Source organism: Podarcis erhardii (genome assembly GCF_964252035.2).
Source record: "Podarcis erhardii genome assembly, chromosome: 3".
In the NCBI taxonomy this organism is placed as follows: Eukaryota; Metazoa; Chordata; class Lepidosauria; order Squamata; family Lacertidae; genus Podarcis; species Podarcis erhardii.
This window is the reverse complement of record NC_138507.1, coordinates 16,004,486-16,030,352: the sequence shown is the minus strand read 5'-3', so window position 1 is coordinate 16,030,352 and position 25,867 is coordinate 16,004,486. Positions and strand designations below refer to the sequence as shown.

Genomic DNA, 25,867 nt, shown 5'->3' with positions numbered 1-25,867 from the left:
TGGGAAGTTAGCTCCCAATATGTTAATCATAGTTAAGAAGACGTCAACATTATACCTGCACCAGCTCTTTATGATACCACCATTGTTTCTTTGGGAGACATCAGTTGCATGCACCAACTCTCAGAAGCAGAAGGCATATTTTAATTGTTATTATTTTATATTTCATTATTTTTAGGCCAACGTTTTTACTGGGGTGTAGAGAGTCCATGTGTACACACTGCACTCGCAAACACTTGGCAGTATGTTGTGGGGTGCTACTTCAGAGCACCCTAACATTTGGGTTTGGATGGTTGCAGGGAAGATGAGAAAACCCTGAACAAAACAGGGACACCTTATCCCGTTCTTTGGATCCCAGCCCACGTCTGTAAGAACCAATTGTATTATTTTGATAATCGTCAGTTCTTGTCAAAACAGCTGATTGCAACAACCCTTAGGGTACTTGCAGGAAAACTAATTAGAGGTTTAGTAATTTTGCATGTATGTCTTCTACCCCAAATATGCACCTGGCAACATGTGAACTTTTTAGGTCTCTGATATCAACTGCATGCATTTTAAGTATCAAGTGTCCCCTTAGCTGCAGCCTAATACTAGGAGGGAGAGAGAGAGCAAAACCACCAAATAGTCTAGGTTTGTGTCCCTTTTATATTGCCAAACAACACAATTACTAGCATTACTATAAATGTGCTAGACACTCTCTTGAGGCAGCCATGTTCTGGTCACTATGACTTGAGCACAAATCCCAGGTTGTCATTGTAGTGGGAAATAGACTTGCTTTGAATCTTTTCATTAAGTAGCCACTTATAAAGGGAGATTCTGGAGCAGGCTGACCTGCTGAACTGATTAGCAGACTTCCTGAGCTGAGCATAAAAGCATGCCCTTCTGATATGAAACAACACTCTTCAGCTAAAAACTCTTGCAACACTTCAATTTGAGTCCCTCTTGATTATTTGCTTTGAAGGTCGGTGCATCATGCATGGCACTGTGGAAACGAATGATACTTGAGATGGGCTACTTGAAAAGAACTACAATCTGGGAAATATTATAAGGGCCTGGATGAATTTCCGAACTATGAAAGTCTTCCTCACTTTCATCCAAGCTTTCCCACAGGTATTCCTCTCTGGAGGGCAATACTGCATCATTTTTTATCATTAAGTGAATATTCCGACCAAGGGAGAAAGATCACATAACAGTAGCATTCACAAAAGCAGGATTAGTTTAATGGGAGGATATGTTTTATGAAAAATCTCAATTGCCTAATTTGGTATCTGATGATAACGCTCTTGCCTTCACTTAATGGTAGCATTTTATAACTGATGGTTTGCACACCTAAACATGATAACTTAAATTATTGAGATTTTGTGGGTCTTTCAGACCTATGCAAATAATTAACTGGATCACAGAACTATTAATGCTGAGACCTCTGAACTAATTGTTTGCATCTATAGGTAACAAAATCTAACTTAGGTGTGGCCCTCTAGATGCTGCTGAGCTACAACTCCCATCATCCATGGACATTGGAATTGCTTGCTGTGACTGATGGGAGTTGTTGTTGTTCAGCAATCTGGAAGGCCAAAGGTTCTCCACTCCTGATTTAACTTGAGCAGCTTCTGCAATAGTTTTGGATAATAACCTGAACTTCCTGAAAAAATCTGGGCAAATAAAATACTGTGCAAAGTTTACAACTGGAAGATATTGTGAAAGCAAATAAAATGGCAAATAAGCCACCAGCCATACTATTTATCTATCTTTATTGCACATAATTGCATTTAAAGGGATGGTGTTGTTGTTGTTGTGGTTGTTGTTGCTGTTTTCTGCAGGTACTCAATGGTACACAGTACCAGCACCTTCCCCCCCCCTTTCAAATCTTGGAGAGTGTTAGGACACACAGTGTCTGAAGGTGCACTCTTCCACTGCTTCCCAAGACAGACAGATGCCAACAACAACAACAACAACAACAACCACCACCACCAAAACTAAGCTCAGATCCTGATCCAGCTAAATCCCAGAGATTTCTATGGACATGCTTAATTCTTCCATTGAAATCAATGGAATGTCTCGAAGTTTTGCTGAAGGTGCCACTTGTATGCAATATTAAGACCTATATAATTGCAAGGGTATTCACCTATATAATTGCAAGGGCTGAACAACTTCTGTTTCTGCATCAGGACTCCCCCTTTCTCTCCCTGCACTCACTTCCCATTCCATCCCCAGATCTGTTCCGGAGGGTAAGTGGAACCCCTAAAACACATGGGACATGCAGGGGGAGGGGAAGGGGAGAAAACCTTAAGCTGACAGGATGTTCACCTTAGTGCTATGTTGCATTTGACCCTATAGCATGGGACATCAACCTTTTTGCGGGGCCAGCAGGCATATTTTTAGAATTTTGAGAAATCGCTAAAGAGGTCAGTAACACAATGGCTGCTGACAGGGTGTGATGTAGCTCAAAGTGGGAGCAGCAGGGACATCACATATAAAACAGCAGATAAAGAGGCCAGAGCACAAAACTGCAGGTATGCCCCCATCAGTCAGTCACTCGATCAAGGGCGGGGGCGGGGGGACGGGACGATGTACCTACATCAGTCAGACCATGTCTGGTCACAGAGAGAAGCTCTTCACCTCTCCTCTATTCAGAACAGACGGAAAGATGGACATCGAATCCCTCCTTCTAGTGAAATATATGCATGTTTAAAGGACCACGTTCAAGGTACGGGAAGGCTCAGCCAGTGCAAAGAGTAACTGAGCAGGGAAGGCAAACAGTCTCCTGCGTATTGTGGATTTTTGAAAGGGCTATTTATTGAGACCTTTTGTGGGTGCCACAGAAGGTACGAGCAGGTAGTGTGATTCCTGCAGACCCCACACTGGTGGCCACTAGTCTATACAGTATTATTAAGCTTCTACTAAGGGATTTCACAGCTTTAAAACAACATGAAGCGTTTTTAAAATGTTAATACCAATGTTAGAACAGAAACAAGATTTGACCACAAACAGTATTTTGGAACATTTAGAATTTCAGCTGGATTTCCAAAATCAGTGTAATATGGTGCCTGGATACAGAGAAACTTTGAAGCAGAATATTCTTTTAAAAGAAGGTTTCTGTTTGGCAGATCATCAAATAAAGGTCTGAAGCTTTTTGTTATCCAAAGCAACACTTGAAACAGAGAACATTCTGAAATCAATCCTCACATAACATAATACCAGTTCCATAGGGTATCCCTTTATTACTTAGGAGATGCAATTTCTTTCCTGGTGCTTTGCTACCTGTATAAATGACAAGTAACAAGATAAACCTCAGGTTTACTTAAAATCATGGCAATTTAACTTTCATTTACAACAAAAAACTGAAAATACCCTACATGCTGAAAGTCGAAATATCCTATATCTGATGCCTATGAAAGTCTCATTACTATGTCACTCAGTGGTATCGCACATGGCAACTGCTGCCTCTTTTATTCAGTTTGTGTGTCTGACCATCTTTCTCCAAGCAGCAATTTCTAGGTGGCACCAGAATCTGATATAGATCTGAAAATGAGGGCTGGGAAAGAGCTACTTGTCTTGTTTATCAAACTTTTTCATTCTAATTGTATGTAGGTGCTAACATAACATCAATTTGGTAACATATTAAAAGGTTAAATCTGTTAAATCTACATTTCCAGATTAACAGAAACAAAGAGATGGCTGCAAAAGTCCAGGTGTGTCTACCTGGCCCTTGAATTGTTTTTGCCTGCCACTCAAGGCATAAAAATGACTGCAACAATATCCTGTTCCCACTAAATGTTGTGAATCACCATTCACTTCCTCAGGAGCCATGTTTTGACTAACGTAATGAATACTCTAAGCCAAGGCAAGAAACAGAAAGCAAGTGCAGGCTGAATGCTGCCTTTTATTCACTGAATCAGCTACTTGTTTCCAACACTGAAAGCTTTCAAAGTCTACATAGGTGTTCAAAAGGAAAGGTAATAGATCTTCTCATCTGTTGAGGTTGGTTATGTGGCTGAGTCTTGACATGCTTTATTAGAATTCAGCAGACTATGTTTAATTAGACCATAGAGTTGAGCTTTGCCTGGAACGATGATCAAGAGCTCATGTATCACAAGGCTCTCAGAGTCAATGCGATAAAGCCACGGGTAGTCAAGATGGTGCCCCCCCCCCGTCATTGCTGGACAACAGCTCCCATCATCCCTGATCTTTTGACATGCTGGCAGGGGCTGATGGAAATCATAGTCCAAGAACTTCTGGAGGGTACCACACTGGCTTAAAAGGTGAAAGGACCCCTGACCATTAGATCCAGTCATGACCGACTCTGGGGTTGCGGCGCTTATCTCGCTTTATTGGCCGAGGGAGCCAGCGTACAGCTTCCGGGTCATATGGCCAGCATGACTAAGCCGCTTCTGGCGAACCAGAGCAGCGCACGGAAACACCGTTTACCTTCCCGCCAGAGCGGTACCTATTTATCTACTTGCACTTTGACATGCTTTCGAACTGCTAGGTTGGCAGGAGCAGGGACCGAGCAACGGGAGTTCACCCCGTCGCAGGGATTCGAACCACCGACCTTCTGATCGGCAAGTCCTAGGCTCTGTAGTTTAACCCACAGTGCCACCCGCGTCCCACACCACACTGGCTTACCCTGCAATAAATAAGTAAGCAAACAGCAAGAATGAATGCAACAGAGGCTAGCCATGGATAATGCATTTGTATACGATCCAGTTGTCCTTGACAGTCCCAGCTCTCTGGTTCTTGTCTGTGGTAAAGCACAGTTTTTCTCCTATGTTGCTGTAGGTGCATTCTAGCGAGTGCCTTGTTAAAATTGTTAATGTGTAGTGCTAGAATTATGTTGCTTCTGGTTCTAGCCTCTTCCCTGGGTATCTACAAGTTAAATAGCATAGGGCTAATATATCTCATCTTTAATGCACATGCATGCAGATGCATGCCCATAAACACAAAATGTAACATGTAGCGCCACATACCATTTTGTACACTGTTGCTGATAAGGCTTATTTTGAAGTGCTGGTGATAAATCATATTACAATTAGGCATTTCATTCTTAATGAGAAGAATTTTGCTTTTACATCTGTGAAGGGTCAGATATTGCAAGGTAAATCAATATAATACAGAGTGGGTTAACTTGAGCGTTCAAGTGATGTACAATGGGGGTGGTGTGTGGGAGAACTTTTGGCAGTGAGAATATGGTATTATGAGTACATTTTTCACCTGCAAAATGTAGCAAGCACAAAATGTGAGATTGTACAACATCTATACTGCCTGTATGCTGTTGAAGTTTAGGCATGAACCTTAACTTGAGCAATTTCAGTCCTTTGTAAGAGTAAATTGGTAAGATTCTAAAATGGCAAATCACTTTATACAGAAAATGTACAATTATCCTTCATCTGGATGAATGCCTTGGTTTGTCTGTTCCTTGGAATAGACACAGGGAGTCTATGCAAATGAAGCTATCATGAAACTAAAGCTGACAGTCCATGTTACCAGTACCCAACTAGCAATCAATACCATCCACATAACAACAGAGAGTTGGAATGAACACATTACTACTAGATTTTTCAAGGGAAAAGTTAAAAACAAGGCAAAGGGGGGAGAAGGCATTAAGGCGACAATCCTAAATTACTCCTATTTACTAGGGAATAAGAACCACTGGGTTCTGTGGGACTTACTTCTGAATAAGCATGCTAGTTATTGCATTACATATCCAACAGAGGGGGGCAAATATCCCACAATAATAGACAAACATGCACTATTTTGCAATTTGTGACATATTATAGATTTGAGTGGATGGTAATTTATAACTGTAATCCTTTGCCTTTTGACAAAGCCTATTGGCTTTTGCCACATTGTTTTAAATGACATTTTAAAAAAGTTATCTGACTGAACACTCCAAGAGAGAGGTGAAAGATACTGCAAAAGTTTCATCAGGTCACAGGGCAGACTGAGTAATTCTTTCATTTCAGGAGGGTTTATTTTTTGACCCACAGCGTATGGCTTTTGTTACTAGGAGACCATGGCCCTAATAAAAGTGCCCAGATGAATGTGATACTGTGTCCTCTGCTTCACTGCCAACATTACTCCCTTCCATGTAGAGATCTGAGGTGCCTAGAGAACTCGGTGCATACCACTGTGCTGATGGGATATGATGGGGTTTGTAACAGACACCACCATTGATGTTTTCTCCCTTTCATCTTATCATTCCCCTTAATGGTCAAAAGGAGAGGTGAATACATTTCATTGTGTAACATTTAACTTCTCAGTAGTCTGTCAGTCATTCTAAAATGCGGGAGAATTTTAGATTCTATAGTATTTTCTTCTTCTTTTCAAGCAGCCATAATTTTATTTTTTGCAATATTCATTTCCATTACATGGGAACTATTACAACAAACAATACACAGTAGTTATGATCCACATGTAGTTAACATATAAAGTTTTCTTTCTTATTGCAGCAATTAATCCCATTTAAATGCCAGTTTTGTTAGAAATAAGTTAGATGCAATTTCACTTCAATTTAAAACATTAACTTTACATTGCCCTAACATTAAACAGTGAAACATACAAATAACATAACTGAGGCTGAAATGTTTCGATTTGGCACTCAAAATAACCAACACCCTAAAACAATAATAACCTGAATGTAATGTAGACTCAATTTACAAACACTTAAGATTTATCACAGCCTAATCTTTTATTTCACTCTCATTGTTTGACTAGGGTTTGGGAGACCAGGGATCAAACGTGAAGCTCATTGGATAAGCTTGGACTAGCCACCATTTCTCAGTCTAACATACCTCACAAGGTTGTTGTGATGACAAAAATGGGAGGGACAGAACCATATATCTCATCTTGAAGCCCTTACAGATGGAATATAAGTGTAAGAAATAAATAGTGATTAAAACAAACGGTTCTCTCTCTACAATTTACACATATATCAGAATTTCAATGGACCATTTCCTCATATATATTTTTGCCACCCCAAGTTAGGAAACAAATTCTGCTTAAAAGCAATCCTAGCTTATTTCCACTTTCCACTTCCCCTCCCTTATTGTTAAGCAGCAGCCAAGGAGAATCCCTGCATCTCCTTGTTTTCATGGCCAAGTGGCAAATCTAAGAAAGCCTTGTAAGGGGCAGGCATTGCAAAGCTGCACTGCAGGCTGATCACCTCGCCCACCCGGCCACTGGAGTAGCAAAGTGGGTTCCCCACTTCAGGCATGCTTTAGTCAAGAGGAAGAGTATGCTAGCTCTGCCTCCCCAGGTCACCATTTTGATCACTTACCCTAATTTGGAGAGCACCCTAAGTTGGAGGGAAGCAAAGAACATTGTTTACTTGTGGAGGCTCCCCAGTTCAGAAGATTGCATTCCAATTTATGGAGGGAAACTGGAACAATGATTGGGGTAGGTGAAACTATTACACTCTTTTCCCTGAGGTGTTTACTTTGCAAGACTAGGTAATGCCTGAAGTAGGGCAATAGTCTTCTAGAGAACAACCCTTGCCCTGTGTGAATCAGGCTTTCCATAGTTTCTGTATGTTGATGGCAGCTGGGAAGCACACAAGTCCCCTACCCCACTCCAAGGCTTATTTGTTTGGTAAGACATCCCAAAGAAATATCAGTTTTGTCGCTTAAAGCTCTAATTTGTCTGCATTAAGAACAGGCAGCTTCTCACCCCTGACACTCATGGGCTTCTGATTCTGCAGCTAGACCCCTTTCCCACAGAAAGTTAGCATCGCATGCCACATACTTCTAAGACAACGCCTCTGCTGTCCACCAGTTTTCCCTCAGCAACCATTTGTAGCTGCATATATCATTACCTGCAAAGCACCTTGGTGGGAGCAAAGGGACTGCTAACCTCCCAGAAAATTTTGCTGCTGCGAAAGTCTAAAAGTGTAACTAGAGCTTGATCCCTGCAAATTCTCAAGAGCACAGACAACTACAAACTCAAATTTTGTACATTAGCAGTGAAACATTTCACATGTGATTGAATGTCACGTGGGATATGCTCAGAGCTCACCTGAGTGGGAGATTCTGCTCCCCATTTGTCTGTGAGAGCCACATTGCTAATTGCTGCAGTTTATGAAAATACTTGCTGCTCCAGATGATCACTTGTTATCTCTGCTTCCTTGATTAGAAAATTGATTAACGAGCCCTGACTTTGTAAGTGTTTATACTAAAACCTCTAGATTTTTCAATAAACCCCATACGGCTTAGCTTACACAGCTGTCAATTCAGGTTGCTGTTCAGTTGAAACAGTATAAGCAGCAATTACTTTTGGCTAGGGACGCGGGTGGCGCTGTGGGTAAAACCTCAGTGCCTAGGGCTTGCCGATCGCATGGTCGGCGGTTCGAATCCCCATGGCGGGGTGAGCTCCCATCTTTCGGTCCCAGCTCCTGCCCACCTAGCAGTTCAAAAGCACCCCTAAGTGCAAGTAGATAAATAGGTACCACTTTATAGCAGGAAGGTAAACGGCGTTTCCGTGTGCTGCGCTGGTGCTGGCTCACCAGAGCAGCTTCGTCACGCTGGCCACGTGACTTGGAAGTGTCTCCGGACAGCGCTGGCCCCCGGCCTCTTAAGTGAGATGGGCGCACAACCCTAGAGTCGGACACGACTGGCCCGTATGGGCAGGGGTACCTTTACCTTTACCTTACTTTTGGCTAGACCAAGAATGCTGAGATTATACCACAGATTTATACACAGAACTTTCATCTTTCTGGGAAATGGCAAGATACTCAGTTGCCTGTTAATTTAGCATCCTAATTCTGCTCCTGGCTGGCTGGCTGCCCTCTCCCATGTCAATATGCTGCAGCAGTTAGCAACCATTCGCTTGCTTGGTGCTCAGAGGCACACACCCACTGCCTCCATTGTCACCTTCCAATTGTCACCAGTAACAATGAGAATTCTCTCTTCCATTGGTCACCCACTGTGGCAACCAGTGATTCCTACTGGCAAAATGGTACATCAACCACCACTGCATGTTTGAACAAGAAGGGCTGGGAGTTTTTTGTAAAACATATTGCTACGATGGAAGGAGAGTACAAAAACAGCCCCACCATATGTGTGTGTTTGTACACACATGGGGCCACATTCTCTTCCAGGGCCAAATGCCAGCAATGGGCGAGGTAAGAGCCAAAAGTGAGTGAGGCTAAGCACACCATAGATTCACACACACACACACACACACACACACACACACACTATCTATCTATCCACATCCATCTATTTCACCCCCCTTTCCCCACCTCTCTCCCCAGCAATAAATGAGCATCCCTCACAGAGGCACAAAGAAAAAGAAACTACCAAAGGAACTGGAGCTACTAGACAGCTTTCTGCCAGCCCAACTGATCTGTCCTTGTTTAATTCCTCATGGAATTAAATTTCACAATCTCTCAGGAGAAACAGTCAATGATTGAAGAAGGGTTGCTGCCAGATTCGTAAAATAATCTTTAACAAACTCAGCTTATTTAAAACTTAATAACCTGCTTTCCTCCCTCTAAAATTGTGAACAACCATCACTAATCAATAACAATACTCAAGTGAAAGTGACGATCATTTTTTAGAATCCAAAATCTAAAGCATTAAATGAATGGTCAAAATTTGGTTCTTAAAGTTGTCCATTCTGCCCATGCCGTACAAATCCACAGAAAGGCGAAAAGGAGCCACTCCTTTCTCACAACTCCCAAAAGTCTGAGTGAAGTGTAAATAAACCTGATGAAGTTAATTGCTTCCTAAAGGAAAAAACGCAGAAAGACTTTCAAAGCGTGATAAATGTGGTTCGAATTGGCATTTTGTTTCTGGGAGGAAAATGCTTTGGAATGCAGTATGTGTGTTCAAACCATCACTCCTTTGAGAGTTCGTGAAGTATGTGTGTTCGTGAAGTATATGTGTGTTCAAACCATCACTCCTTTGAGAGTTCGTGAAGTCCTTTCCAAACAACAGTTGGGTGGAGGGAGGTTGCAGCAACAGGTCTTACATCTTCACTAGATTCTGTAAACCCCGAGTGTACAAAGTGTGCATGCACAGACTTGTCTTCACAGTCAGGAACCTTGGTATTTGCAAATTCCTGATCACATGGACAGCTTTACATGGATAGGTTTGGCCTAAAGTCCAGTGAACATCTGTAGGTCAGGGTGGGACCAACTGCTGTTGTACCACCCCCAGCCCTAGGCACATTCTGGCACTCTTGAATTGTCCTCTGAAAAGGGCCTCTGTCTTCACCTGAAAATTGCTGTATTTGATATGCAGTCCACAAGTATTGAAAAGGGAGTTTTCCCATTGACTTAATGTGAATTTAAACCCTTAGGGATTCTCACAGAAAATTAAAAAACCTGAATGTGCTCTGACCTGTATAATGAAAAGCTTATACTTGCAAATTGCCAATTATCCTTAATATTTTCTTTAACAAATTCATAGAGATTTCATTAACATTCACTGTCAATTGATTCCAGGGCTATCGTGACCCTCAAATCTTTTATGGTAAAGGCCAGATACTAGGGGAAAACTGTTAAAAATATAGCTGATTAAATGATTGCAAAATGGTTAATGAAGCCCAGTGAGTATAAAGAGATATCAATCAAGTGTCATCTGGGAGCCACTGATAGCATTTAGCCAATTTCTTTCATTTCATATTATTTTCATCTGTTTACTTTGATGTTTGACTCCTGCAAACTTCCAACAAAAACAAGGAAAAACACCACAACTACATACTTGAGGCAAGGGCAGAGGTCATCAATCACCATTTCTACACCAAGTTACCTCCATTTAAATGCAAATGCTGGCCTTTCTTCTCAACCTTTAAACAATCATTTCATAGAAAAGCAGTTGCATGAGTAAATTTGGTGTGTGGCTATCTATGAGGTCTGTCTCTTGTCATTTGACCTCACTTTTGTAACACCATCTCATTTTAAATTCTTATGACATCGCAGGACTATACAGTATTTTTGCAGATAGGGCTTGGGCAGGATAGCAGTAATTTATTTTAACTCTGTTTTATGCGCTTAATGTAGGTATAATAATAAAGTGACTGACACAATTTTTCTTAGATTGCTATTCATTGCGTACGTCTAACATTAAGTGGCAAAACTTACACGGTTGTTTTAAGTAAAATGGAAATACTGCATGTCAAGCGCTTTGAACGGTCAAAAAAGTGTATATATAGCAGTGTTTCCCAACCTTGGGCCTCCAGCTGTTTTTGGACTACAACTCCCATCATCCCTAGCTAGCAAGACCAGTGGTCAGGGATGATGGGAATTGTAGTTCAAAAACAGCTGGAGGCCCAAGGTTGGGAAACACTGATATATAGGACAATGATTCTTGTTGCATGGGAGATGTGATTGGATTTCCCAGCACTTTTACTTTTAAGAATGGCTGGGCGGTGTTCTAAATTTGATCTGAAAAATAGCAGTGGGGTGGGGGTCTAATCCCTTCCCTGCATACAATATAAACAATCTAAATTCGCAAAATTCTGAAGCTGCTGTCAGCTGTCTGACACATGCTCACACAACCAGCAGGGCTAACAGTGGCTCCAATAGGGTAGGGGAATTTAAATGGATACAAATGTATGGGTAGCAATGATTAAACACTGCTGCGTCAGTGCTGTCACTCGCATCAAATGAGAGGAGTTCACGCCACACTTTTAAAAATGTTAACTTTTTTATTTGAAATAAACCAGCATAGGGAGAGAAAAACACCCTTGCGTTTCAAAATACATAGGCTTGCATCTTATGCTGCAGCAACACAGTTCCACTCTGTGACAGTTCTCCATCCTCTCCTCTCCCCAGACACCCCAAATATTTCACCCCACCCTCTCTAGCACATTTTGAGGGGGAACTGCATCAGAGAGGAGAGGGGAGGGGAAGTCTGTTGCAAGAGCAGAACTGCAGTACCAGTGTGGTGTAGTGGTTAAGAGCGGTAGACTCATAATCTGGTGAACCGGGTTCGATTCCCTGCTCCTCCACATGCAGCTGCTGGGTGACCTTGGGCTAGTCACACTTCTCTGAAGTCTCTCAGCCCCACTCACTTCACAGAGTGTTTGTTGTGGAGGAGGAAGGGAAAGGAGAATGTTAGCCGCTTTGAGACTCCTTCGGGTAGCGATAAAGCGGGATATCAAATCCAAACTCTTCTACAAGCCATTGTTGTTGTTGGCATCCATCTGCCTTGAAAGACAGTGGGGTGCACCTCCAGGGGTGAAGTCAAACCGCTGTGTTAGCAGCACTGAAGTGACCTCCCTGGGGAGCACACAACCAAGAGTCTATTAAAACTCTCTTCCACAACCCAGTTATTTCTGATAAAACTGCAGGTCCCCTTTTAATGCATTTCTACACTGGTCCCATCACCTCCTGGCAAATAGAAGGGGAAGAAATGGAGGCAGTGAGAGATTTTACTTTCTTGGGCTCCATGATCACTGCAGATGGTGACAGCAGCCACAAAATTAAAAGACGCCTGCTTCTTGGGAGAAAAGCAATGACAAACCTAGACAGCATCTTAAAAAGCAGAGACATCACCTTGCCGACAAAGGTCCGTATAGTTAAAGCTATGGTTTTCCCAGTAGGGATGTATGGAAGTGAGAGCTGAACCATAAAGAAGGCTGATCGCCGAAGAATCAATGCTTTTGAATTATGGTGCTGGAGGAGACTCTTGGGAGTCCCATGGACTGCAAGAAGATCAAACCTATCCATTCTGAAGGAAATCAGCCCTGAGTGGTCACTGGAAGGACAGATCGTGAAGCTGAGGCTCCAATACTTTTGCCACCTCATGAGAAGAGAAGACTCCCTGGAAAAAACCCTGATGTTGGGAAAGATTGAGGGCACAAGGAGAAGGGGACGACAGAGGACGAGATGGTTGGACAGTGTTCTCGAAGCTACCAGCACGAGTTTGACCAAACTGTGGGAGGCAGTGGAAGACAGGAGTGCCTGGCGTGCTCTGGTCCATGGGGTCACAAAGAGTCGGACACGACTAAACAACAAAAACCACCCCACCCCACTCCAGAGCCCCAAAGTCACATGAGATACAATTAACTAAACTGACAAATGTGCTATGGAAGAAGAAAGGAAAAGGAGAGAGAAAGAAAATGAAGGGGATAGATTTTCTGAGATGCTTCCTCAGCTGCCCCACTCTTAATTCTACAGAGTGGTTGAAAAACACTACCAGATACCTTCAAACCTATCCATAGTCTCTCTTTTAATATAGGTCATTTCCCCCCAAAAAACATCAGGAATCTGTATCATGGACCTTCAACAAATGTGTATTCTGTTCCCTTCTCATACGTTTAAAGTGCAATTCTCTGCTTCTTTCCTTCCACAAATGTTTCCAATAGGGCTTACTCACTAATAAGTGTGTTTAGTATTGTACCCTTAATCTTGTTTTTTACAGAGAAAGGGATCAAGATTTTAATAAAGTTACATGTAATATCCAACAATTAGACTCTGACAACAATCCTAAATACTTTCCACATTCTGACTGTGTCAGAATCCTCGTCTCCATCACACAGCAAAATAACAAAACTGAAAGGATTGTTATTCTATTAGTATTATGGTAAAGGACCCTTGGACAGTTAAGTCCAGTCAAAGGCGACGGTGTTCGGTGCGGTGTTCATCTCGCTTTTCAGGCCAAGGAAGGCCATTTGTCCACAGACAGCTTTCTGGGTTATGTGACCAGCATGACTAAACTGCTTCTGGCACAACGGGACACCATGACTGAAACCAGAGCGCACAGAAACACCATTTTACCTTCCCACCGCAGCGGTACCTATTTATCTACTCACACTGGTATGCTTTCAAACTGCTAGGTTGGCAGGAGCTGAGACAGAGCAAGGGTAGCTCACCCCATCGCACAGATTTGAACCACCAACCTCCTGATCAGCAAGCCCAAGAAGCTCAGTGGTTTAGACCATAGCGCCACCCACATCCCACCTTATTATTATTATTAACAACAATGGTATTGTCTGTGTATGACAGTTTTATGATCAGTATACATTTAATTTCAGGCAGCATACTACAAAGTTGAAAAAGTGCCAGTATTTAGAGACAACAAAGAAGACATAACCTGGAAACCCTTTCATTTATAAAGACTGTTCATTTTAAAGCACAATCTTTCATTTTCCCTAAATGCTTGTCGTCTGCCAAGTTTTTACTCAGTGTTAAATTCAGCATTGCATCCTATAAACATTTTACAGCCATTGCACCTGGTTTTTATATGCTAGGAATGTCTGCAAGGAGTCTGTTTCTCTTGCACGGAAAAGACCTGTGCTACAAACCCACAGCCACAATTTCCTAAATAAAGGCAGAAAATCCTTATGGTTCTTTCTGCTTTACAAGCTCAGTTTGCATTATAAATGCACAAGGTCTGCCAAAGGGAAACTAGTTTGTACCATCACAACTGTAAGCAACTGGTAATTTGAATGCCCTCAATCAGGAAACTATAGTGAAGCATTTCCAAAAAAAAATTGTTATGAAAAATAATTTCTGAAATTCATGTGCCAAAGTAGCACTTTCAGGTATGTAAAAAGCTGAGAACTTGATAAATGCTCAGCTCTGGCACCACTTTTCCAAAGGAAATTATATAACTCCCCTCCTATCACCACCAGCAGCAGAGTAGAAACAGTTTTAATTAGAATCCAGAATGTTTTTAGACCCTTTCTTACAGAGTAATGGGATGACAGAAATCAATTCCTTTATCTTCCCTTTTTAATCAAAATTCAAGTCCCTTTTGCCATGCTTTTGATGTGGTTCTGCATAAGTGATTCATTGGAAGTAAAATGGCAAATCCTCTGCTTTCAGGAGAACATTGTAATTCATAAAGTAGGCAAGGAGTAATTTAAGTATTTAAAACTTTCGTTGGAATGTGCTTTTCTGTGAAGCCTTGGAGATTTGAGCACATGGAATTTGTATTTTTAGTCCAAGGATTATACCATTTGAAACTTGACAATTAATTAAATGAATTGCTTACCCAATCAAGTATGGAGGCAGGGGTAACTTGCAATAGTAAAACATAATGAATAATGCAAGATGATTACAAGTCAGCTAGTGATGCTCAGCAGGGTCAAATCAAATTTTAGGGATGTCTCTTAAAGTTGTAATGAGCCATGGTGTCCTAATGAGAGGTTTCACTGAATCCTAACTAATCAAGCTGAAAACTTTTCAAGACTAAACCATGAAGGAAACTGTGTACGAAACAGATTTTATTTACCATGTTAAATAACCAACTGGTTAACAAACTAGAAAATAAATCACAAAACTTAAACTAATTACTTGACTTTGAAAGAACACAACTGATAAAAGAGCTCTGAATCTGTTTTAAATCTTCCACTTATACTGCCTGTAAATCTCTGTCTTGTATGTGTTGTTTGCGCTGCAGAAATGGAACTGAATTTTATCTGTGTGAAAAAAGAATGTGCAAGAAGACGGAAGTTCCTGGAAGTGAAGACTGCCAAGGGGGAGATTAATAAAACTCAGTATGACAATGCTGAATGCTTCACCGATTATTGATATAATGTGAAGACTCCTGGATGAACAGCTGACAGAGTTAAGAGCTGAGATGCATAGAACTTCGAGAGAGATTGGATCAGAGATACTTCAGACTAAAGAATGCACAGGACCTGTGGGAAAAGATGTGGATTTACCTCTGCCTGAGCATGGAACAGCAGCAGGTGATGAGTTGGGAGTAGACTGTCTGGAGGACTGACACAGACAAAGGATGTTGTTGCGAGGCCAGAAGAAATAAATGGATTTAAGAGACAATTGGAGAAGGCAGAGATGAAGCTGAGAGAGAAAGGGAATGGTGCACAAACTGAAGTGAACACAGAAGAAAAAGTCCCTAAGCTCTTAGCTAATGGTTTGGAAAAAAGAATGGAAAACATGGAAGAAGGATTTCCCCCTCTTTCTTTAAACCAGGGTGAAAAACTGCTCACAAGAAATTTGACTGGAACCTATGGAACAGAGTATGATTTATCGAGGACACAACAAGCAAATAAGTATGGACTATTACACTATTAAGATTTGTTGGGACTCTTGGGGAGAAAGTCATCATATTGTACTGGAGAAAGACTATTTTGGACACTTAATAATAATAGTTGAAGAGCTACTTTTGGACTTATTGAGTGGAAAGAGACGAATTTGAGATGTCCACAGACAGTTTTGCACATCATGTGGCCAGCATGACTAAACAATTTCTGGAGCAACAGAACACCGTGACAGAAACCAGAGCACACGGAAATGCTGTTTACCTTCACGCTGCAGTGGGACCCATTTATCTACTTGCACTGGGGTGCTTTCAAAGTGCTAGGTTGGAAGAGGCTGGGACAGAGCAACGGGAGCTCACCCCATCGTGCAGATTTGAGCCACCGACCTTCCGATCAGCAAGTCCAAGAGGCTCAGTGGTTTAGACCACAGCACCACTCACTCCCAATATGATTTTATAATCTCTATAGTGAGTCAGGAGGAGGTCACCAAGCCAAACCATGGCTGTTTAACAGGGACCAGCTGTGACATACTATATAAATTCCAGAGTTGTTGTAGATGTAAAGTCTGCTTGCTGGTTTAACTTTTTTTATTTGTGACCCATTCTGGGAACTGCTTGGAGGTTGATAAAAATGTATGAAACAAGTAATAAATTAAACTTGTTAAAACACATTACATTCTGTTAGAGATTGTGCAAAATGGTATATTTTCTACAAAAACAACTCACAAAACAGATACTAATAAATATATATCAGAAGAAAGGTTTCAGACATACTGACTGGTGAAGGCCAGGAAAGTGAATACTAAAGAAAAACAGTCAACTGGCAAAGGAAAGGCTAATGGAGATAAAAGAGGCATAGTAAACAATTTTTACAGCATTAAATGCAAATTCAAGCAACTGTTCTCAGTCATATCATTCTAGGTAAAGGTAAAGGTACCCCTGCCCGTACGGGCCAGTCTTGACAGACTCTAGGGTTGTGCACCCATCTCACTCTAGAGGCCGGGAGCCAGCGCTGTCCGCAGACACTTCCGGGTCACGTGGCCAGCGTGACAAAGCTGCTCTGGCGAGCCAGCGCAGCGCACACGGAAACGCCGCTAGTAAGCGGTCCCTATTTATCTACTTGCACCCGGGGGTGCTTTCGAACTGGTAGGTTGGCAGGCGCTGGGACTGAGCAATGGGAGCTCACCCCACCACGGGGATTTGAACCGCCGACCATGCGATCGGCAAGTCCTAGGCGCTGAGGTTTTACCCACAGCACCACCCTTTCATATCATTCTAAGGATGTTCTAAATAGCATGTCAAAGGAAAGAGAAAAAGTAAACTACATTCAGATTCAGGCTCTGTATATTAGTGAAGCTGCAGAATATACTCAGAAATGCACACAAAAATTGCAGGACTTTTAATACCATGCAGATTTACTGTAGAAAGGTCTACATCTCCCCAAAGTCTTGCTTAAAACTCCACACATTCACCAGCCAGTCCTGACACATCAGGGTTTCTTTTTGTAATACCTATAAAACTATGTAAGAGATCACAGACTGACTCCACTTAGTAAAAAAGAGTTCAGAAGCAAGAATAATTAGATGGAAGATCTTGAGCAATAGCTCGTTAGTGCAGGTTCATTTCCTTGTCACATTTTCAAGTTGAGAAAGAAGAAAGCAGGGATATTTCCTCATTTGTTCCTAAAGCTGCAATTTGCCTTTGGAATACAGAGCGCTTGTTTTCTTCTGGTCTAGGTACCTGCAATCCAACAAACTACCCTAACAGAACAATGACCTGTTATTCATGAGGAGTGTGTCAATTGTTTGAGCTCCCTATCGAATTTCTAAGCCACAGCAATTATGTGGAATTGGGGCTTAGATAGTTTGACAGCTTTTAGAAAACACCTTGTTAAGGGAAGAGATCCCACTGTGAAGAAGTCAAAAGAGGCCCTCTGGGATAGTAATCTGATCCTTTAAAGGTACTAAGGACAGAACTTTTATTTTATTTTATAAATTGTCACTCACAGCTACAGCTGGAGAAAATTAGGAGAAATGATAACTGATGCCTGAGAAAGGAACTACTCTTGTATCCCTGTAAGAATGTCAAAACACTAACATTATGGTCAGTCATTATTTGCTAATGAAAGATTGGAGAAGGCCTTCTGTCTCCTTTCAGAATATGTTTCCAGTCGGATCATACAAACATGTGCAACTATGTGCTCATCCACACTTGCCTTTTGCTCTGCACTTTCTAGGCACAGGTCTGTGTCCTTTAAAGCTTTGTGTCAGAGTGTGTGTGTGTGTGTGTGTGTGTGTGTGTGTGTCTGTGTGTGTGTTTGGGAGGTGAATTCTGCTGCTCCTTACCACTGAATCAAAACCAACAGCAATTTGATTCAGTGTTAAAGAGCGAGTTTTCATGAGGCAAATAAAAAGTACTCAGACATGGTGCTTTAAAGCATGGACCTATGCCTAGAAAGGCAGCACAAAAGGAAGTCTGGATGAGCCCCGAGTCAATCTCTTCAAAGGCCACATAATACGTCGAAGTCAAAGTATAGGCTTTATAACAAAGAAAGATCACATAAAATATGTCCTCAAGACAACTGAGCTACCTTTCAAACATTTTTCAAAATGATGAAAAGTCAGAATGATCCCCCAAATTAATCAGACCGATGTACAAAAAGCACACAAACAAGTATTTTATCCTTTCTAATGCTTAGATTCTAACACCCATTCTTCAAAACTGCTTAATTTTTATTTATTTATTTTTTAAAAAAGGAAACTTATTTCAGTTTTAGGAGAAAAATTGCATAGGCGTGTCCTCCATAAGTCAAGCTTTGTTGATATCCCTTTTTGTAGTTCAAATATCAGCCTGATTCATTTTTCTTTAGAGAAAACCCAGTCTTTGAAATGATAATACTTATGATTTATCTGGCTAGTTTTGTATGGCTCAGGTAGCTTAAGGGATTGACATTAAGATATTGAACGTTTCTTTTTGGGCCCTTTATTTTGGCTCTGACACAGGCTGTGAATTGCTGTTATAACACTGACTATTCAGGCAGGTGTGTATAAACCCGGTTGGCGACACCAGAGGACTGTGAAATTGGTTTGGCAATTGGACAGAGAGAGCCTTAAGTGATAAAAACTTCCCCTTGATTGCCATCTCAAAGGGCTTCACAACCTAATGGGCACAGAAGAATCCAGAATATCCACACAACTTCCTAATTTCTCCGTGTCCCCCTCCCCGCCACATAAACTTTAAAGTGAGAGTTATTTAGCTATTATATACGCTGTACATTTTGAGACAGAGAGATTTGAAAAGCAAGACTGGTAATTTAGCAGCTCTGAAAGGCAATCCAAATGTAATATGTTTTGATTGTACCAAAAAGATAAAACATACTTGAAAAGTAAAATTGATACACAAGTATACTTTACAAGCACAGAAACATACTGCAGGGTCGGTATGACCTGGCATAAGAGTGTTAAAAACCATGGTGTTAAGGGCTATCAGCATGGGCGGACAAGGACTGTCATATCTCACAAGATATTGTCGCAGACAGGTAATGCAGTAGCCCTTCAAAAGGCAGTCTGTGACAGCAACTCTTAAGACACTTTTCTTCTAAAACTGCAATAGTTATTAATCAGTGAAACAGACGGCTTTCCAAAATGCTTACCAATGAGATGACTGGTTGTAACTTAAAAACCTCCAAGTATCCAACAAATTAGTGGCTACCTACTCCCTGAATCCTAGTGGATTATTTTACCTTTCTATTAATATATTTTAGAAAGGTTTTATAGGAGCAAATTGCATATTGTGAACAAATAAGATAAGTATTCATTTTATCAAATTGTGAAGTAGAGAGTCTGGAGAACTGGAAACAGTTTCTCTGAACCATAAATTATTCCATCTTCTCTTAAAGTACATTCCAGAGCTTTTCCTCTACAAGTTTTAGCTAAGAACGCGCCTTGTTGACAGCTTGCTGTTAGAGAGAAGAGAGCTTAACCACAAGGCTGGGTTCACACGGCATGTTAAGCCAAACTTTAGCCTAGGCCACTGTGGCATGGGAGCAAAAGAGACTGTGGAGCAGCACAGTGGCCATGAACTCCTCTCCTCAACATTCGCATGGTCCCAATAAACCACAGTTTGGCTTACTATGATGTGAGAACAAGGCCAGCGGATTCAGGGGCAGCACTGCAAGTTAATCACCAAAGAAACCTGAAAGGGCTGAGCCTAGGGTTCCAACGCATAGGATTTTCCTAAATACAGTGGTACCTCGGGTTAAGTACTTCATTCGATCCAGAGGTCCGTTCTTAACCTGAAACTGTTCTTAACTTGAAGCACCACTTTAGCTAATGGGGCCTCCCGCTGCCGCCGCACCGCCGGAGTACAATTTCTGTTCTTATCCTGAAGCAAAGTTCTTAACCTGAGGTAATATATCTGGGTTAGTGGAGTCTGTAACCTGAAGTGTATGTAACACAAAGTACCACTGTGTGTTGTAAGCCACACTGAGTTGTTTCTTTAAGTTGCAAAGGAATAAAAATACATTTAATGTGCAAAACAGCTCATCTTCATCCTAATGATCTTGCCTGAATTATTTCATTGCAGTAGGGGTGCTAGCCCCTGGGGGCCTTTGGGCCCCCCAAATATTTTGGGGGGTGGGGCATCCCCATGTCCAAAAAGTGCAGAGGTGAAGCTCAGGAGCAAAGCATGGAATCGAGCCCAGCATAGCTCCAATGCCTGATTCTTTCTCCTCCTCCTACCGCAGTGAGGAAGGAGGGTTGAAGTAGCCTCCCCCTGGTGGCTCTGCCAGGAGGACGTAGAGGAAGTGGAACCAGCTGGCTGCATGGCTGCCGCGTTCAGCTATGTCCCGGCTTATCCCAACATCATAACACCACACGCACAATCACCATTGCAAGCTGGCACCTCTGTTTTGAAGTGTGATATCTAAGAGGCAGAGGACATGGACCGCAGCCTCATCTCATGACAACTAATGGCAAAACTGACACCATTTTACATAGGAGTGGCTGCCGTCTTTCTAAAGTAAGGGAGTTTGAATGAGTGAAGGGGGCCACCCCATATCCTTGCTGCAACACTCCTCCTGCATGCTTAGCAGCGGTATTGATTAGCCCTGTGCACATGTGCATGTAAAGCATCTCTGTGGGATAGGGGATCCTGTCTGGCCCAGGATCCCACTGCATGAAGCAGCTTTATGCCCATATGTTGAACATGGCTGCCAATGTATGGCTAATAATTGCAATGGCAAAAAGTATGACCCCCCTCACCCCTTCTTCATTTCCAGTATTAAAGGACACAAAAATCAAGATGCAGCATTGCACAAAAATAGTTTTTAAAATCCTACCACATCCAAAGACAACAAAACTAGCTAATGGGTATGCACGAGATATGCTGAATTGACTTTATCAAAGACTCCACTTTGATGTTATTTAATTTTCTTTAAAGTATATAAGTAAGCAGGACTGAGCCCTTAATTTGCTCCAGCTAACACTTAGAGGCTTCCATACAGCCTATTGAAGTGTCACACTATTGTGAGACTGCTAAACTTTGCCGTATGAAATCTCAATTTGTAATTGAGTTACGCTTCCAGGAAATTTTACATACATTATATATACATTAGAAACAGGAGCTCAACCCAATCCTCTGGTGTTAGCATTCAAATTAGACAAATGCATGAATATTTAAACCTGAGGGGACAACATCTATTAATTAGAATATATGCAGTAATACTTATTGCAGCTTAAGAATCTTACTGTCCCACAATCCTGATTTAGCCACAGCTTTCAGAGCTCTGTTGTGTAGAGGGGGGGAGAGACTTCAAGTAGTAAGCAGCTGGAAGTGTGTTGCATTGCACATTGTGCTGAGCTTCTAAGGCTACCTGGGGATGATGGGAGTTGTAGTCCAAAACACCTGGGGCATATTACTTTAAATGCTGGTGTTGTTCTTCTCCCCTCCTGCTCTAAATATCCCTCTTCATCAATGCTAAATGTTTTATGGCCAGCTAGTTCTTTCTCCTTTTTCATACTCTCAAATGAGAGAAGGAGAGAGAAAGACAAGAAGGGAGGGAGATAGCAAATAACAGAAAGACAGTTCAAGGAAAGGAGACTCTGCAGAGTACAGTTTTTAATGAAAGTTTGTTTGGGGGAGCAGGATAGAGGGCAATTTTGAAACTTGTGGTTCTTTAAAATGGTAGTTCACCCCCTGCTTCCTATTTCGAAGGCATGTCAGTCCTTTCTCTATTGCTCATGTCACTGATCATGGCAGGCTCCTTGTGTGCAAATAGCTTTAGAAGAGGAGCATGTAAACAAACAGATTTATTATCCTTACAAACTGAAATGGGAGGAACAGTGAAATGGCAAATCTCAGCAGAGGAGCAGACTCAGCAGGCAGGCGACCAGACAGTTTAGGCTGTAAACTATGTTTACTCAGAAGAAGGAAATCCAATTTACTTCAGGGGAGCTTACTTCTGTCTGTGTGAGCCTATGACAGATTGCCAGCTCTTCCATGAATGGAAGGAGCACTTCAGTTTTTGGAAGGACTACTCGGATTCCTGATCTTTATGTTATAGCATTTACAGTTTATTGTGGGGATGGGTAATTTGTGGTCCCTCCAGATGTTTCCACACTCTAACTACCATGATCCCTGACCATTGGCCATGCTCGCTGGAGTGATGGGAGGTGAAGCCCAATAACATCTGGAGGGCCACAGGTTAGCCACCCTGATCTGATGGCGGGATATCAAAGAAACAACAGCAATTCCCATGAAGGCTGGAAGCATCACTGAGGAAAGGCCACAGAACATATGGTTCCTACTTGGACATAGGGGGAGGATCCCATATGAAAACAGGGGAAAGAGTAGTACAGTGGTACCTCTGGTTATGAACTTAATTCGTTCCGGAGGTCAGTTCTTAACCTGAAAATGTTCTTAACCTGAGGTACCACTTTATCTAATGGGGCCTCCTGCTGCTGCCACGCCACCGAAGCACGATTTCTGTTCTCATCCTGAAGCAAAGTTCTTAACCTGAGGTACTATTTCCGAGTTAGCGGAGTCTGTAACCCAAAGTGTTTGTAACCTGAGGTGTTTGTAACCTGAAGTACCACTGTATTTGATTTTGACCCTCTACCCATTGTCTTCATTTATTGCCATACTATATCAGTCAAATATGAAATATGTTGGGGGAGGCAGTGGCAGAGGGAGATTAAAAAGTATTCTCTTTCAGTTCCCATTGGCACCTATGGGATGTTTTCTCCTAAGCATTCTAGCCACATGTGGAGGGAGCTACTGAACTCTTGCATTTACCCTAATTAGGGAATACGTGTGTGAAACAAAGAATTCTATACAGTGGTACCTCAGGTTAAGAACTTAATTTGTTCTGGAGGTCCGTTCTTAACCTGAAACTGTTCTTAACCTGAGGTACCACTTTAGCTAATGGGGCCTCCCGCTGCCGCCACGCAATTTCTGTTTTCATCCTGAAGCAAAGTTCTTAACCCGAGGTACTATTTCTTGGTTAGTGGAGTCTATAACCTGAAGCGTCTGTAACCCGAGGTACCACTGTAATGGAGGGAATATGGCTGAAAGCAACATTTTCAACTTCCGTCCCAGAAAATTTGTTGTTGTTTTTTAAAAAGGGGGCTGTTGCTTCCTTCATTGCTTATTCTTTATTTGAAACGATACCATCTGATTCTCCTATTATCATATTTGTAACATATTTTTAATTGCAAGTTGCAGGTAGCATATTTATACCTGGATTTTGAGCATTTTGCTATTTGCTAATGTCCACTAAATCATCAATCTGGGTTGTATCTAAACAAACATTGGCAAAGGAGGATTACTAAAATAACATGTGGTTGGGTTACAATTGTAATTTAAAAACATTTGATGCATAGCTCAAGGTGTGTGTGTGTGTGTGTGTGTGTGTGTGTGTGTGTGTGTGTATATATATATATAGTCTAAGCGTCTTACAGCTTTGCATAAACTGTTGTAATGTAGTACCCAAATTCAGAGATCTGGATTAATGACCATGAATAACTGCAATTCATTTCAGCGATAATGATCTTTTTGTCACTACTGCTTATAGAATGTTTTTTCAAGTTTGCCACATCAGCTAAGAGTGGAGATTTAGGCCACAGGGTGATGTAAAGGACAACAGGATTCCAGTACCTTTAATGTGAGTGAAGAGGAGGAATTTGGGTACATGCAACTTGTCTCATTCTTGGGTAACATGCCAAAATTTCCTTTCGGAATCTTGCACTGCAAGCACAGGAGGTCTCTTCTCTTGTCTCCACACTGTCTCCCTGTTAAGACCTTGTGTCTAATCTCATTGGCTGGCTCCGAGCACAGCAAAATCTATATACCCCCACCCCCCAAACATTGTTAGCAACAACTGAACTGGAACAGAAGCCTGTGGGCAAGGAGGCTATGTGGGTGGGGGGGGGAAGGCAAGTGGGGGACTGAATTTCACACACAGAATTGAATTTATCAGCTAGATCTTGGGTTGTAAGTCTCAGTTTCCTCTCTGTCCACTTAAACTACAAGGGACAAATGGCAACTCTAAAAAAAGGCATCTGTCAATTATTCTTCATTTCTCAATGAAGCCCAGGTGTTCGATGAAAGCCTGATCTTTTCAACATTTGCTGACTGGCATCCTTTCCAGTGAGAGCACACCTGGAAAGGTTTCCTCTTAACCCTAGAACACTCGGACAGAAATATACAGCCTCAACAAGACTTAATTTCAAGTGCAATTGCTGTGGAAACAGTATGGGTGGTGAAAAGCAAAAAGGGGTTAGGAAAGAACAGTTGTTAAAAATAAAGACAAAGTTTTAAACACTTTGAAGGCATATCATTTAGACAAATGGGTGGGGGGTGTTTTGGTTTTAGTTTCAGTTAATGATGTGTCTACACAACATGACATTTATTCAGCCATTTAAAATGTGTTAATCCAGCTCCCAAATGCTCTTCCCTTAGATTTTCCACACTTGAATTTATTCATTTGTTGTATCATTCTTTGCATATCAAAACGCAATTTTCATCCATCAAAACACATAACAGAAAGATTGCTTTAAGGCCAGCACCCCCTCTAATGTAATTTAATTCCATTACCCGGTTTGTTCAAAGCATTTTGTTTCAGAATAGTGAGTAATGAAAAGCACTTCAGTCCATCTTGTCACTGAATTTTATTACTGCTTTCAATCCAGATCTTTGTCACTAGAAAAGAATAAGTTTGCAGCTAAACTTTGAAAGATGTGTCCTTCATATTAAAAAATTATATTAACGCAAGCTTTTAGAGTCTGTCATCCTTTCCACGAAAATGTTATTAATCTGAATGAATAGTTTGACCAGCAGAAATCCACAATGAGTTACTGACCTACTGAAATCAATGGAACTTAATTTAGTCTCCTTGATTTAAACATGCCTGCTCTAAATATGACTAACTCTGGTTACAACTCAGTGTCTGGATGCAACTCAGGCGTATGTTGTTTTTTGTTCTGCTTTTTTGCTTGGGGGGGAGGGAACTAGTGCCTATTTTGTCAGACATTCTCTGCCATGGTTGGCAGAGAAATATAGCTGGACACACACACACACACACACACACACACACACACACACACACGTGTATAATGGCCATAATATGCTAGAGAGGAATGGGAAACCTATGACTCTCCTGATGTTGCTGGACTAAAAGTCCCATCATCGCCCAGTATTGGCCATGCTTGCTGGTGCTGTTGAGAGTTAAGCTCTGGAGAGAAACAGGTTCTCCATCCCTGTGACATGTCTATGCACTGCTCAAATGTATGATAAATATAATAGAGGACTATTCCAGACATCTTCGCTTTTGACTTTAAGGTGCCTCTTAAAGACTGTTTTATGCCGATGGGCCTATGCAGTTGTTTAATTTTTCCTTGAGAAGCCAGCCATTTTAATGATTG

At 41.6% G+C, this 25,867-nt stretch overlaps 1 protein-coding gene and 2 long non-coding RNA genes across 7 annotated transcripts in view; 1 reads left to right on the top strand and 2 right to left on the bottom strand.

Moving 5' to 3' along the window:
- Positions 1–9,342, top strand: part of LOC309339490 — a 123,373-nt gene extending 114,031 nt beyond the window's left edge. The window contains exons 2-3 of the long non-coding RNA XR_014155407.1: positions 8,273–9,125; positions 9,245–9,342. This is a non-coding gene — a long non-coding RNA (uncharacterized lncRNA). The remainder of the gene's footprint in view (positions 1–8,272; positions 9,126–9,244) is intronic.
- MACROD2 (mono-ADP ribosylhydrolase 2) overlaps positions 1–25,867 on the bottom strand; it is a 997,401-nt gene that overhangs the window by 676,162 nt on the left and 295,372 nt on the right. The gene's annotated exons all lie outside the window — the stretch shown is intronic.
- On the bottom strand, positions 6,480–8,754 carry LOC309339475. 2 transcript variants are annotated; one of them, XR_014155390.1, is made up of 3 exons: positions 8,631–8,754; positions 8,008–8,115; positions 6,480–6,851 (listed from the first exon to the last, which is right to left on the bottom strand). It is a non-coding gene; the product is annotated as an uncharacterized lncRNA (long non-coding RNA). The 2 variants fall into 2 exon arrangements; XR_014155391.1 differs by having other exon boundaries at positions 8,637–8,748.